Source organism: Mastomys coucha, unplaced genomic scaffold (assembly GCF_008632895.1).
Source record: "Mastomys coucha isolate ucsf_1 unplaced genomic scaffold, UCSF_Mcou_1 pScaffold18, whole genome shotgun sequence".
In the NCBI taxonomy this organism is placed as follows: domain Eukaryota; kingdom Metazoa; phylum Chordata; class Mammalia; order Rodentia; family Muridae; genus Mastomys; species Mastomys coucha.
Genome location: NW_022196900.1, coordinates 13,579,872 through 13,591,279, shown reverse-complemented (window position 1 = coordinate 13,591,279; position 11,408 = coordinate 13,579,872). Strand labels below are relative to the sequence as shown.

The window sequence follows — 11,408 nt, the reverse complement described above, 5'->3', positions numbered from 1 at the left end:
CCTCCCAGACATTTTATATGTGCTCTCTCCTCCTCCCTCCCCTTTTGATCTTCTCCTTATCTTCTTCTGTGCAAGAGCCTTTTCTCTCTTTCTCTGTTTCTACCCTTTGTTCCCATGGCAACTTCCCTGGTTTTCCTTGTTTGATGCCAGGAAACTAGCCTGCCTGCCCACTTGCCTGTTTCAGAGCAGGTTCCTAAACAAACAAACAAACAAACAAAACCCTGCCTTTAATTATATTCTAATCTGGCTTGAATTAGCTCATTTCACTGGCAGAGTAATAACCTATCATTTTCATGTTACTTAAGAGTTGTGCCATATGAAACACTAACATATTACATAAAGCACATGATTAAGTGCTTCACAGGTGAATAGCCAATGAGGTTAGCAATGTGTATAGGGTCATATTCAAGGCAAGTGAGAAATTCCTGTTGCTCCCACAACTGGAAAATATTGTTCTCCATCATCGCATTGTACATTAGCTATCTATGCCTTCTTGGAATAACATGAACTTTCTATACTTTGTTCAACAGGCAATTTTTTCCTAATCTCTTTTATCAGCCTGTGTATTTCTCATCCTTTTAATCAGGTCAATAAGTATAGCTAAAAATTATAGCCAATAGCAAAGATGCATCGAATACCTTTGTATGTGGTTTTGTAAGAAAACACTAAATAGTTGTCTCATCAGAAAATGAAACACCCCTTCCCACTTAGATCCCTTCTTTACCTCATTTAGTTGGAAACACATTTTTTTCTCTGTTTCTTTGAGGTACCTGTGACTGTTAAAAGCTATATAAGACTATTGATTGACAGCTTTCTGGCACAAATTTTACATCAAAGACCCAAACTGTCTCTTTGGAATGCAGACAGCAGAGAAGAGAGCTCCCTCTTCTCCATGTCTATGAGAGGGCAGCAGCCTACCACTGTCAAGCGGCTTGCTCTCACTTTCAGAACTACATTTGTAATAAATTGAGTAGGAAGCTACTTTTCTTCTGGACAAAGCCAATTAGCTAACAGATGGTCAGCAAATTACCAAGCAAAGCTAAAATGGACTAGGATGAGCTACACATGACAGATTGCACTGTCTAGTCAGCATACCTGAGGAGTGTAGTTTATCTCTAGAATTTATAATAATGGGTTTATTGCTTGTTTATGTAAAATAGATTTTGAGTTATTTGTTTTATTTTGTTTTGTTTTGTGGTAAGGGGTTTGCACACTCTTAGTAGACTGAATATAATGTGAATGACAAAAACCTGACTGATTATAAGCTTGTTTCTTCTCCCTTTCATCTTATGAAGTCTGGTTTGGGAAAAAGGTCTTATTTAAATTATATTTCCCTGACATCTGCAAGAACAAGAAGCTAGCTGAGAAAGAGTTAAATAATTGCTAGAAGTGGTTTAGTGATGAAGGTTCATGCCACCACAATGGTCCCATCAATCTGTGTTTATATATACATGATTTTACGCTTGCGTAAGTGTGTCTACTATTACTCCCAGCTCCTGAATGTGAATATTTAAAACCCAAACAGCTGCTGCTTTGTTGAAGAGATGGTGGCAAGTTGATCCATGGAGTATAAAACTAGCTCTGATGTATTCTGAATTAATATTCTGTGAACAACAACTGCCATGTTACTGCCAAGACTGTAAATTTGAAAGTTTTTGAGACTTCTACATTCAATTTTCTAAAAAAGCTTAGTGTCACTGTAATGTGCAACCTACAGATTAGAATTTCTACAGGAAATGCCATTCAGGGGATGAGAGCCAGGCCAACAATAGGATCCTGGTGCCAGAGGAAGGACTTATTTCCAATTTCTTGGCTTACAGATGAATCTAGTATATTTGCTTCCTGGGTTCTGGTTTCTCTTTTCTTTAACTGTAGATGGTTATGGATAAAGAGGAGAAAGACTGAGAAATCCCCTCATTCCCAGTTCTGGTCACATCAGTAAATGAACCATGTTCTTCTACAAAGTCCTGTCTGTATTTTTGTAAGGTGTTGATTGATGAACCTTCAGTTCTGCCAAAATCATGATAAGTTTCTGAGAATGGAACTCTGCCTTCTACCAGCTAATACCACATCAGAGTTCTTTTCTGTATCATTTGTTCTATCACCAGGAGACAAAGGTTTCTTTTATAAGTTTTTATTGGTTATTTTTATTTATTTACATTTCAAATGTTATTTCCCTTCCCGGTTTTCCCTCCACAAGTCCCCATCCTTTTTCCCTTCCCCCTACCTCTATGAGGGAGCTACCTCACCCACTCACTCCCACCTCAGTGCCCTAGCATTCCCTTATCCTGGGGCATAAAGCCTTCACAGGACCAAGGGCCTCCCCTCTCATTGATGCCAGATAAGGCCATCCTCTGCTACATATGCAGCTGGAGCCATGGGTCCCTCCATGTGTGTTCTTTGGTTTGCGGTTTAGTCCCTGGGAGCTCTGGGGGCTCTAGTTGTTCTTCCTATGGGGTTGCAAACCTCTTCAGCTCCTGCAGTCCTTCTTCTTACTCCTCCATTGTAAGACAAAGGTTTCTTAATGTTTTACTGTTTTGAGTAAATGACTTAGTATGCAACTAAACTATTTGGAGGGAAATATAACTAGAATTTACGGTAAAATCCTCTCGAAGGCCCGACAACTAAATTCTGCTATTGGCCTCAATATATCATGTAAAAGATGAACTATGATGAAAAACAGAGAAGTGATATAATTGATGTGGGTACATTGGGAAGAATTTAGGTGTCTAGTGGCCCCAGGTTTGCCTTTAGGGTACCAATATGAGGTGTCTGTTGCACCAGAAAGGAACTGGACAATGGGCATAATTAAGCTACCATAGTTAAGGTATATCATATTGAGTGTTATTTCAGTTCCTTTCACAGGATCTGGAGAGAAGGTCCTTATTTCTATTATCACTGAAGATGACAAGTAGGATTGCAGGAAATGGTCACTTCTGCTCAGGTACAATTGTCCTCGCCTGGAAGATGGTATAACCTTTGAAGTTTTGCTCTTTCTGGAATCCAGTACAACTGCAGGATAACACTCACCTATTCCCATCTCGAAGTCTTGAAGGCCCAGGTTCAGAGTTAATACTTTTTAGTAAAAACCACGTCTAAGTGCCTGTTGTAATTGTTTATTTGTAACAGAGACCATACATGGAAATGAATTCTTAGTTGTGTGATTTTTTTTTCCTAGTTGGAGTCAAAAGATTTTTGCGCTACAGAAAACATTCTCTGGCCTATTTCATTTTTGATAATTTTTATTTTATTTTTTAAAATTTTGTGTTTATGGTTGTTCTGCTTGTATACATATCTGTGCATGTTTGGGTTCATGCCTTCAGGGGCCAGAGAGAGCACTGGGTTACTGAGTCATTGTTCCAAATTCCCTCTCTAGTTTACTTTAGACAACAAGAGGTGATGACATTATTTAACTCCAGGGTATTCTCAGTATTGGGAGGACCAGTTTTAAACTTGTCACTAAAATGGGCCAACTCTTTCTGTGTCACTGATGGTATAACTGCCCCATCCCCTCTTCATTTTGGTGACTTAGGTCATAAATGAACATGCTAAGTCCTCAAGATATCCAGAGCTTTGGCAACACTAATAGTGTTAGTTTGAGTGAAACCCATTCAGCATAGTTCTTATTCAGGATGTGGAATCCTAAATTACTTTGTGAGTAGGAGGAGGCACACTTGTAAGGAGTCCGTGAAAGGAAAAGGCACATGTCTTAGTGGGCTGAAATGAGAAATGCACAGATTGGACAGTTTTAAGGATCTTAATCTAAATGGGATTTCATTACCAACCAAGGTGCATTTAGCACATCAGAAAGGAGGGTGAGGAAGATACTAAGACCAAAACAAGATAATTTTATACTTGTTAAAGATAGAAAAGTATAGGTGTGTGTGTGTGTGTGTGTGTGCATTAGATAGTAAGCAAAGTTTCTACTTAGATGATTAATCCTCATAATATCTGAATTAGAAGGCTATATGGCACTCCATTCCATTCTCCTAGTGTTAGATTCAAATGTGGACTGCCTGGACCAGCCCAGGTGGTTCTTCTTTCTTGTTTGGATCTTCCTGAGGCAGCAGAGGGGGAAGAGTGTCAGTGAGGGTGAGACTTAGTCTTATGAGAAACTTAGGGTTGCTGCATAATAATAAGATGTTTGCCTGTTTTAAGACTAAGTCACTCTGATTCAGTAGCTGACCTACCCGCTGTGAGTTCCTCTGAGGTGAGAAACTGTTTAGCATCTCATCATAAAACAGCAGGGGATTAAGTGAAAAGATTTATTGCTCCTTTATTTGTTTATTTATTCTTGGTGAATCAGCCAGAAGCCTCCTGGATAAGCTGCTTAACTCTTTGAACCAGAGAGGAAGGTAAGGAAAAGAACTAAGATGCTGTATATAGTCAAATATGCACAGACATATACATTCATACACCCACACTCTGGCTGGGCCTGACCATCTGTCACAATCAACTCCACAAGTACTTATGAATGTTTACACATATACACATATACCTACGCACAAACGTATACATCTGGATGGATGGATGGATGTGTGGATGGATGGATGGATGGGAAAATCTTCCAAGACAAACTATTCAACCAACAACTTTCTTTCTTTTCTCTGTTTTTTTAAATACCTTCTTAGACAAAAAGTTCTTTAGAAAATTACCTCAGAGATAAAATGTTACATAAAATGGGAATTACAGAAGGATGTTGATATTAAGTTTAAAGCAGTGTTTCATTATAAAATACTTATTAAAATTTCAAAGTGACAGTTTTTACATGGCCTTGTTTTATCATAGTGCACACCTGTGACTTTATCCTTGGACCTAAATGTTTTTCCTTGAGCACAAAACTGTCCCAACTGTATTTCTCTTTTTAGTGTAATTATGAAAGTTCATTGTATTTCTTATTATGCAGACTTTACTTACTAATCTGAGGACTGTGCACATTCTATTCTTGATTCTGACATGATTACATCTTTCTAGTAACTAAGACCATATCTAAAAACTTTCTTCCTAGAATTATTTGAATCAAGTCAGGAATTCTATAGAATCATTCCCTATTTGTCTATATAGTATCACTACAAGATAATACATCTTCATAGGTCTGCAGAAATCTGCTCAAAAGGGTGCGTCAATACCTAGTGATTGTTACATATTTAATAATAACAGGAAAAACATATTAATAGCAGAAATCTTTCCTAAAATGAATTTCTTCTGGGCCTTGCCTACCAGAGCAAATCTGTCATAAATTATAATCTAAGGTGGACTCATCCCAGGAAGATCACTTGCTAGTTTTAGTTTCTACTTATAGGCTCCTGACATTGGACTAATCACTTTATCTTCCAATTTCCATGCCATTTTGTAGGGTACATATCAGCTTAATGCATACCGTGAATTTAATGTTCACTATTGCCACCCTGTCCTAAACTTGGAGTAAATCTTGACTGGATCACTAGCTTCCTCCTTTTACTAGTATTCTCGAAGAAATTTTTATCTTCCAAACCATATCTAAAGCTGCCATTCAAATTAAAGCTATGGTTCGGATTATGCTTTTATTATTTTTCTACCACTTTCCCATCTCCTTTTACTCCAGCTGTCATGACCATAAGCTAACTGTTTATCTCTGTTCCCTTTCTTGATACAAATTTTAAATAGGAATAGTGTTTATATACTTTCCTAACCTCTCTCCTTCTCCACCTATGGTTATTTGTTGACCTTGAGCAGAAAGCAAACTCTACGAAGAAAGGAATTTCTTTGATCTCATTGTGGAGGTGAATGAATTTATCAGAGAATAACCAAGCTGGTACAAGCAACTGGAAGGAATGTAAAGAGGAAGAATGCCATACAGGTTCTACAGAAAGGGAGAAATGAAAAGGATGCTATGCTATGATTATAGTTCTATGCCTTGTAGGCAGTTCTGAAGTATGCTATGTGTGGATGTATGCAATATGCACACATATGCTTATTTTTCAATCCAGTTACTTCTACCTGAAACTGAAACCACACCAGTGAAGTGCAGTCATTATAATTGTGGCAGTAGAGGACAATACTTACACTAATTTTTCATTCAAAGCAACCCTGTGCATTTTAATATCAAACCTGTAGAAGCTGATAGCCAGCACAAACAGTGGGCATCTCTGGGCAGTGTGGCCCTATTTATAATACAAATCTTCCTGCTGTGTTTGACTTTCTTGACTTCTTTTTATCTCATTATAATACTGATACCTTTCCTGAAGTTAGGATCCTATTGCTCACTGTTAGGAAACAGTTGACGGCTGGGGTATAATGGCTTTGCCTGTCAACACTGGCTTTGCTCCTTTCCTGTAGTCTCTTGTTCCTGGGAATAGCTATCTCTTATTACCTTTACTTCTGTAGGAAATAATTTGAGTGAATTTGGAATAATTCTAAATTGCTATAGACCATTTTTCTGTGGTGTTTTAGCCACTATTTCATCTGATACTTCCAAGATTTTTAGAAAGTCGAGTGATCTAGCCTGGAATTGTCAATCATGAAAAGCAATAACAGTTAATTCCGAAGGCACACAGTTAGTTATGTTTTTTTTTCTGATGTTATGTTTTAATTTTTGTAATTTTTATTACACATCTATTTATCATCAATGAAATGGCCCAAATGCTGATGTGGACCTAAAACCATCTGGAATGAAATAATAGTTGAAAGTAGACGTTAGAGATAAGTGGAAGCACAAGTCAAAAGTTATTACCAGGTGAAAGTTATTAAACACCCACTTTTACTATTTCCCATTGCGAGACTGTAAATTACAAAAATCTGAAGGAATGATTTAGCACACTGGAGACACAATGGCAAGAGAAAAGAAACAAGCACCTTTCACGGCACCTTTGAAGAGGACGGAGAATGAACAAGAAATACTTCCATTTCCTTTCAAGGCAAAAGGACTATTAACTTGACAAATGGCTGGTGCACGGTCGTGCCGTTGATCACATACATTTATAGTGTCTGAAAGATGTGGGGTGACAAATGAGAAATAGGCAAGTTTGGAATTCTGGTTAGCAAAACAGAGAGGAAACTAAATGAAAAATTGACTTGAAAGTTTGCAGAATAATGAGGAATAAAGGACTCCTGGCTCTTTGACGGCCTCCAAGGCTTTGTAGCCTTTGAATGGTAAAATCAAAAGTTAAAGTTAAGAGTACTACCAACACCCAAAGTTATCATAGCTAATGAATCATTTCTAATTCGAAGAGCTTAAGCCCATTAGAAAGGTTATGGGGAATGCTTCTGATGAATATATTCCCAAACTTAAAATATATTTCCTTAGGCTATAGTTAGAGGAGATAAGATAAGAGAAAATGGGTTAGAGGATCATTGAAATGGGGAAATGAATAGTGGTAGAATTGACAAGTTCTAAGAAAGAAGCAATTACAGTCACACCGGCAGTTAGACCATGCACTGCAGAAAACCATACCAAACCATTAGCATGAAAATGCAATATAGGGGCAGAGTGGAAGGGCTTAGTGTTGACTCATAATCTAATCGTTAGTAGCTTAGAAAGGGCCCAAGAACTTGGCAAGGATTGTAGTCTTGATTATGCCGATATCTTGCCTGGTATCAAGTGACTTCGGTTACGTAGACATTCATTCACCATTGCATAACAACCTATAGTATTCATGGGCTCAGGAAGTGATAGAAGACTTCTCTCCTTTGCAAATATGCTGGAAGTTCTCACTCGCTATGGGATGACTGAGTAAGCAGGCCAGCTACATGCTGTTGTTGTTTTCTCGATCAAATGCAGGGTGCTCCATAGTGGTGTGAAAGTTTATACTATTATTTTTTTCAACAGAATTTAATATTATTTTATTCAGTATATTTTATTATATGTGAAGACGTATAATAAAACATTTCTTCTTAAATTTGTTGACCTTTTGACCCATATAGCTAAAATGTATTGCATTCCTATCTACAAAGAACTTGAAAACTAGTGGGATATATGTCAATCAGTTAGACTTACCTTTATGCACCTGAATGTTCACATAAACTGATGTAAACATTTCAAATGTAATGAACTATAGGCTTTCAAGACTATACAAATAGGTAAGGGACAACTTCTATGACTAGGAGAGTAGATTGTAGTCATTGAAGTATTTCTGGGTAATAGATGTGAAAGTACAAATATGAATTCAGTAAGTCGGGATGAGTAAGACAGAAAAAGGCAAAGAGAACATGATTTGAGCATTTCTCTTTGTGGTGGTTGTTGTTTTTATTTTGGCTGTTGTTTTTGTTTTGTTGTTTTTTGTTTTGGTTGTTGTTGTTTTTTACTGTATTGTTATTTGTCAGTAGTAAAAAGTAGGGGTGATTTTGTGTACTGTTAATTTTCATTATTTCATTATAATATAGTTATTAGCACTTATATTCCATATGCTTTATAGTATACTGAGAAAGTAGTGTTGGGGAAACTTATTTCCTTGCTTTCATTGCTGTTCATTCATGTAATTTGTTGTCTTTAGGGAAGAAATTACCAGACAAGGCATTATTTATAAGGGAGAATGAAAAATTGTAGGATCTTGTAATTGGGGTGAATTACTATAGAAATACCAGCACAAGGTAATAAAATGGGTTTACTGGGGGAAATGGCTGTGCACGTAAATAGGAAGGAGCCATGGAAAACTGGGTTAACTTTAGGAACATGACAGGAAGCCAGTGGGCACAAGTAGAATGCTGTTTAGTCTAAAGAAGTTTTAATTAAACTTTCAGGTGGCACCAAATGCCCAGGAAGATGTGTGCTCTGCTCCCAGGGAGAGGCCTCTGTTAGCACAGTCGGGGATAATCCCCTTGTGGAGTGGGATGTTCATGTGTGTAGGTTTTTTCATGCTGCCTGTGCCTTCCCCAAGACCTAAGAGCAACAGAGCTAGATGACAGTGTGCCAAAGTCCTCTAACTATGAAGAAATGTAATTCTTACTTCCTTTAAATTGTTTAGTATTCAGCACTGGGTCAGGAATACACAGTTTAAAATGCAGAAAGGCAACATTTATTACTAACATGCCACATGTATCAGCAAACTATTTTAGGGCCAGAATTACATCTGCTTTGATCCTCTGTAGTTGCATTCACAGTATTGAAAATGTTCTTATCCATAAGAAAAATTATCTTCTTATTATATTTAAATGTGTTTATTTCTGTTGGGTAACCATTCCCACACACAACGGACATTGAATTAGGACTTTTTCTTTTTGAAAAAAATATTTCTTTTACTCCTGAGACTATAATGTAATTATATCATTTCCCACTTTCCTTTTCTCTCTGTAACCCTCTCATATATGGTACCTTGCTGTCTTTTGAATTCATGACTTTTATTTTTCATGAATTGTTATTATACATATACACACAAATACATACATACATATATATGTTTATATACATATTTACATATATATGTATATACACACAGGATCATCCACTTGGATATTTTCTGTAGTAGTTAGTGAATGCTAGATGACTATCCATGCAAATCTGTGGTATAGATAACTAGTTTTTCAATAAATACCTTGTATGTAAAATGCTAGTAATGATAGAGCTAGACAGATGGCATAGCAGTAAAGATCCTTGGCTACTCTTCCGGAGAATCTGGGTTCAGTTCTCAGACCCCACAGGGTGCCTTTAAGCTACTTCTAACTCCAGTTCTAAGAAACTTGACATCTTCTTTGGCTCTGTGGGCACCAAATACACACACAGCACAGACACACATTTAAGCAAAACACTCATACACATAATATAAAACAAATATCTAAAATTGTTAATAATGAGCTTGGATGATAGTTGATGGTTCTGTGGTTAAAGCACATCCATGCAAGCATGAGGATTGGCGATCAGATCCCCAGAATCAACATGAGTGCTCGACTGGTTTGTGCTGTTGAAGCCATGGCGCCTGCCTGCCTGCTTGTGCAGCTGCTGTTCCTGCTCCTCGGAGGCTTCCCCGTGGTCCTTGGAGAATCGATTCGAGAGACTGAGGTCATAGACCCGCAGGACCTCCTGGAAGGCAGATACTTCTCTGGAGCTCTCCCGGATGATGAAGATGCAGGGGGCCTCGAACAGGACTCTGATGACTTTGAGCTCTCTGGTTCCGGAGATCTGGATGGCGCGGAGGAGCCCAAGACCTTCCCCGAAGTGATTCAGCCCTTGGTGCCCCTAGATAACCACATCCCCGAGAATGGCCAGCCTGGCAGCTGTGCCCCCTCAGAGCCCAAGGAACTGGAAGAGAATGAGGTCATTCCCAAAAGGGTCCCCTCCGACGTGGGAGATGATGTCTCCAACAAAGTGTCCATGCCCAGCACTGCCCAGGGCAGCAACATTTTTGAGAGAACCGAGGTCTTGGCGGCTCTGATCGTGAGCGGCGTGGTAGGCATCCTCTTCGCTGTTTTCCTGATCTTGCTGCTGGTGTACCGCATGAAGAAGAAGGATGAAGGCAGTTACAACTTGGGCAAGAAACCTATCTACAAAAAAAGCCCCCACCAAAGAGTTCTACGCATGAAGCTTCCTCCCACGAGTGCTGCTTGGACTTATGGGAAGAGGAGTGGAGGGTTGTGGACGGTGGGCGTTGGCAGAGAGCGGGCACCTTAATACTGACCTGTCAGTATCTCCGTCTCTAGTCACCTCTCTGGTGTCAGAAGAGATGTGATCTTCTACTGTGCTGCCTCAGAGAGACAGAGAGAGAGACAGAGAGAGAGAGAGACAGAGAGAGAGAGACAGAGAGAGGGAGGGAGGGAGGGGGAGAGAGAGAGAGAGAGAGAGAGAGAGAGAGAGAGAGAGAGAGAGAGAGAGAGAGAGAGAGAGAGAGAGAGAGAGAGAGAGAGAGAGAGAGACTGTCTGTGTGTCTGTGTCTCAGTTGCTCCGGCAGAATAGAATATAGGACCAGTTTAGATCCTATAGTCAACATGTCTCATCTACTACTGCCTTGATTCTAGAGGCAAGGGGTTACTGTGTGAATCCCGGCTCCCTTCCACATGCTCTATACCCTATCCATATGTCAGGAGCTGGAGCAAGGAACCAGAACTTGCTGCACCTTGAGGTATGTCCACCACAAGAGCTTGTTCATGATGCAGAGTCTCTGTGGCGTACCTTGGGGCATCCTAGGCTCAGTGACTTTGGAAATTCAACTTTTTTTCCCCTAAAATCCAGGGAGGGTGGGGTGAGGTGCTGAAAGCTCATGCTGAAGTGCATTTGTAGAAGATTTGTAAAACTTAAGTTTTTTAACGGTTCATTCCTTTATGCGAGCGTCTGTGCCTGGGCTAAGAGTGTGGAAATGTACAGATGTTTTATCTAGAACATTTCCATTGCAACAGCTAAGTTTGTGTTTCTTGGGTTTTTATGTTTTGTTTGTTTTTTGAAAATGAGAGAAGAGTTGGAGTTATGATTTTTATGATTTTTTTTTGTTTTTTTTTTACTA

General features: G+C 38.9%; 1 pseudogene; it reads left to right on the top strand.

Moving 5' to 3' along the window:
* Positions 1-9,883: 9,883 nt before the first annotated feature.
* LOC116095316 lies at positions 9,884-10,640 on the top strand (annotated as a pseudogene).
* Positions 10,641-11,408: the final 768 nt, after the last annotated feature.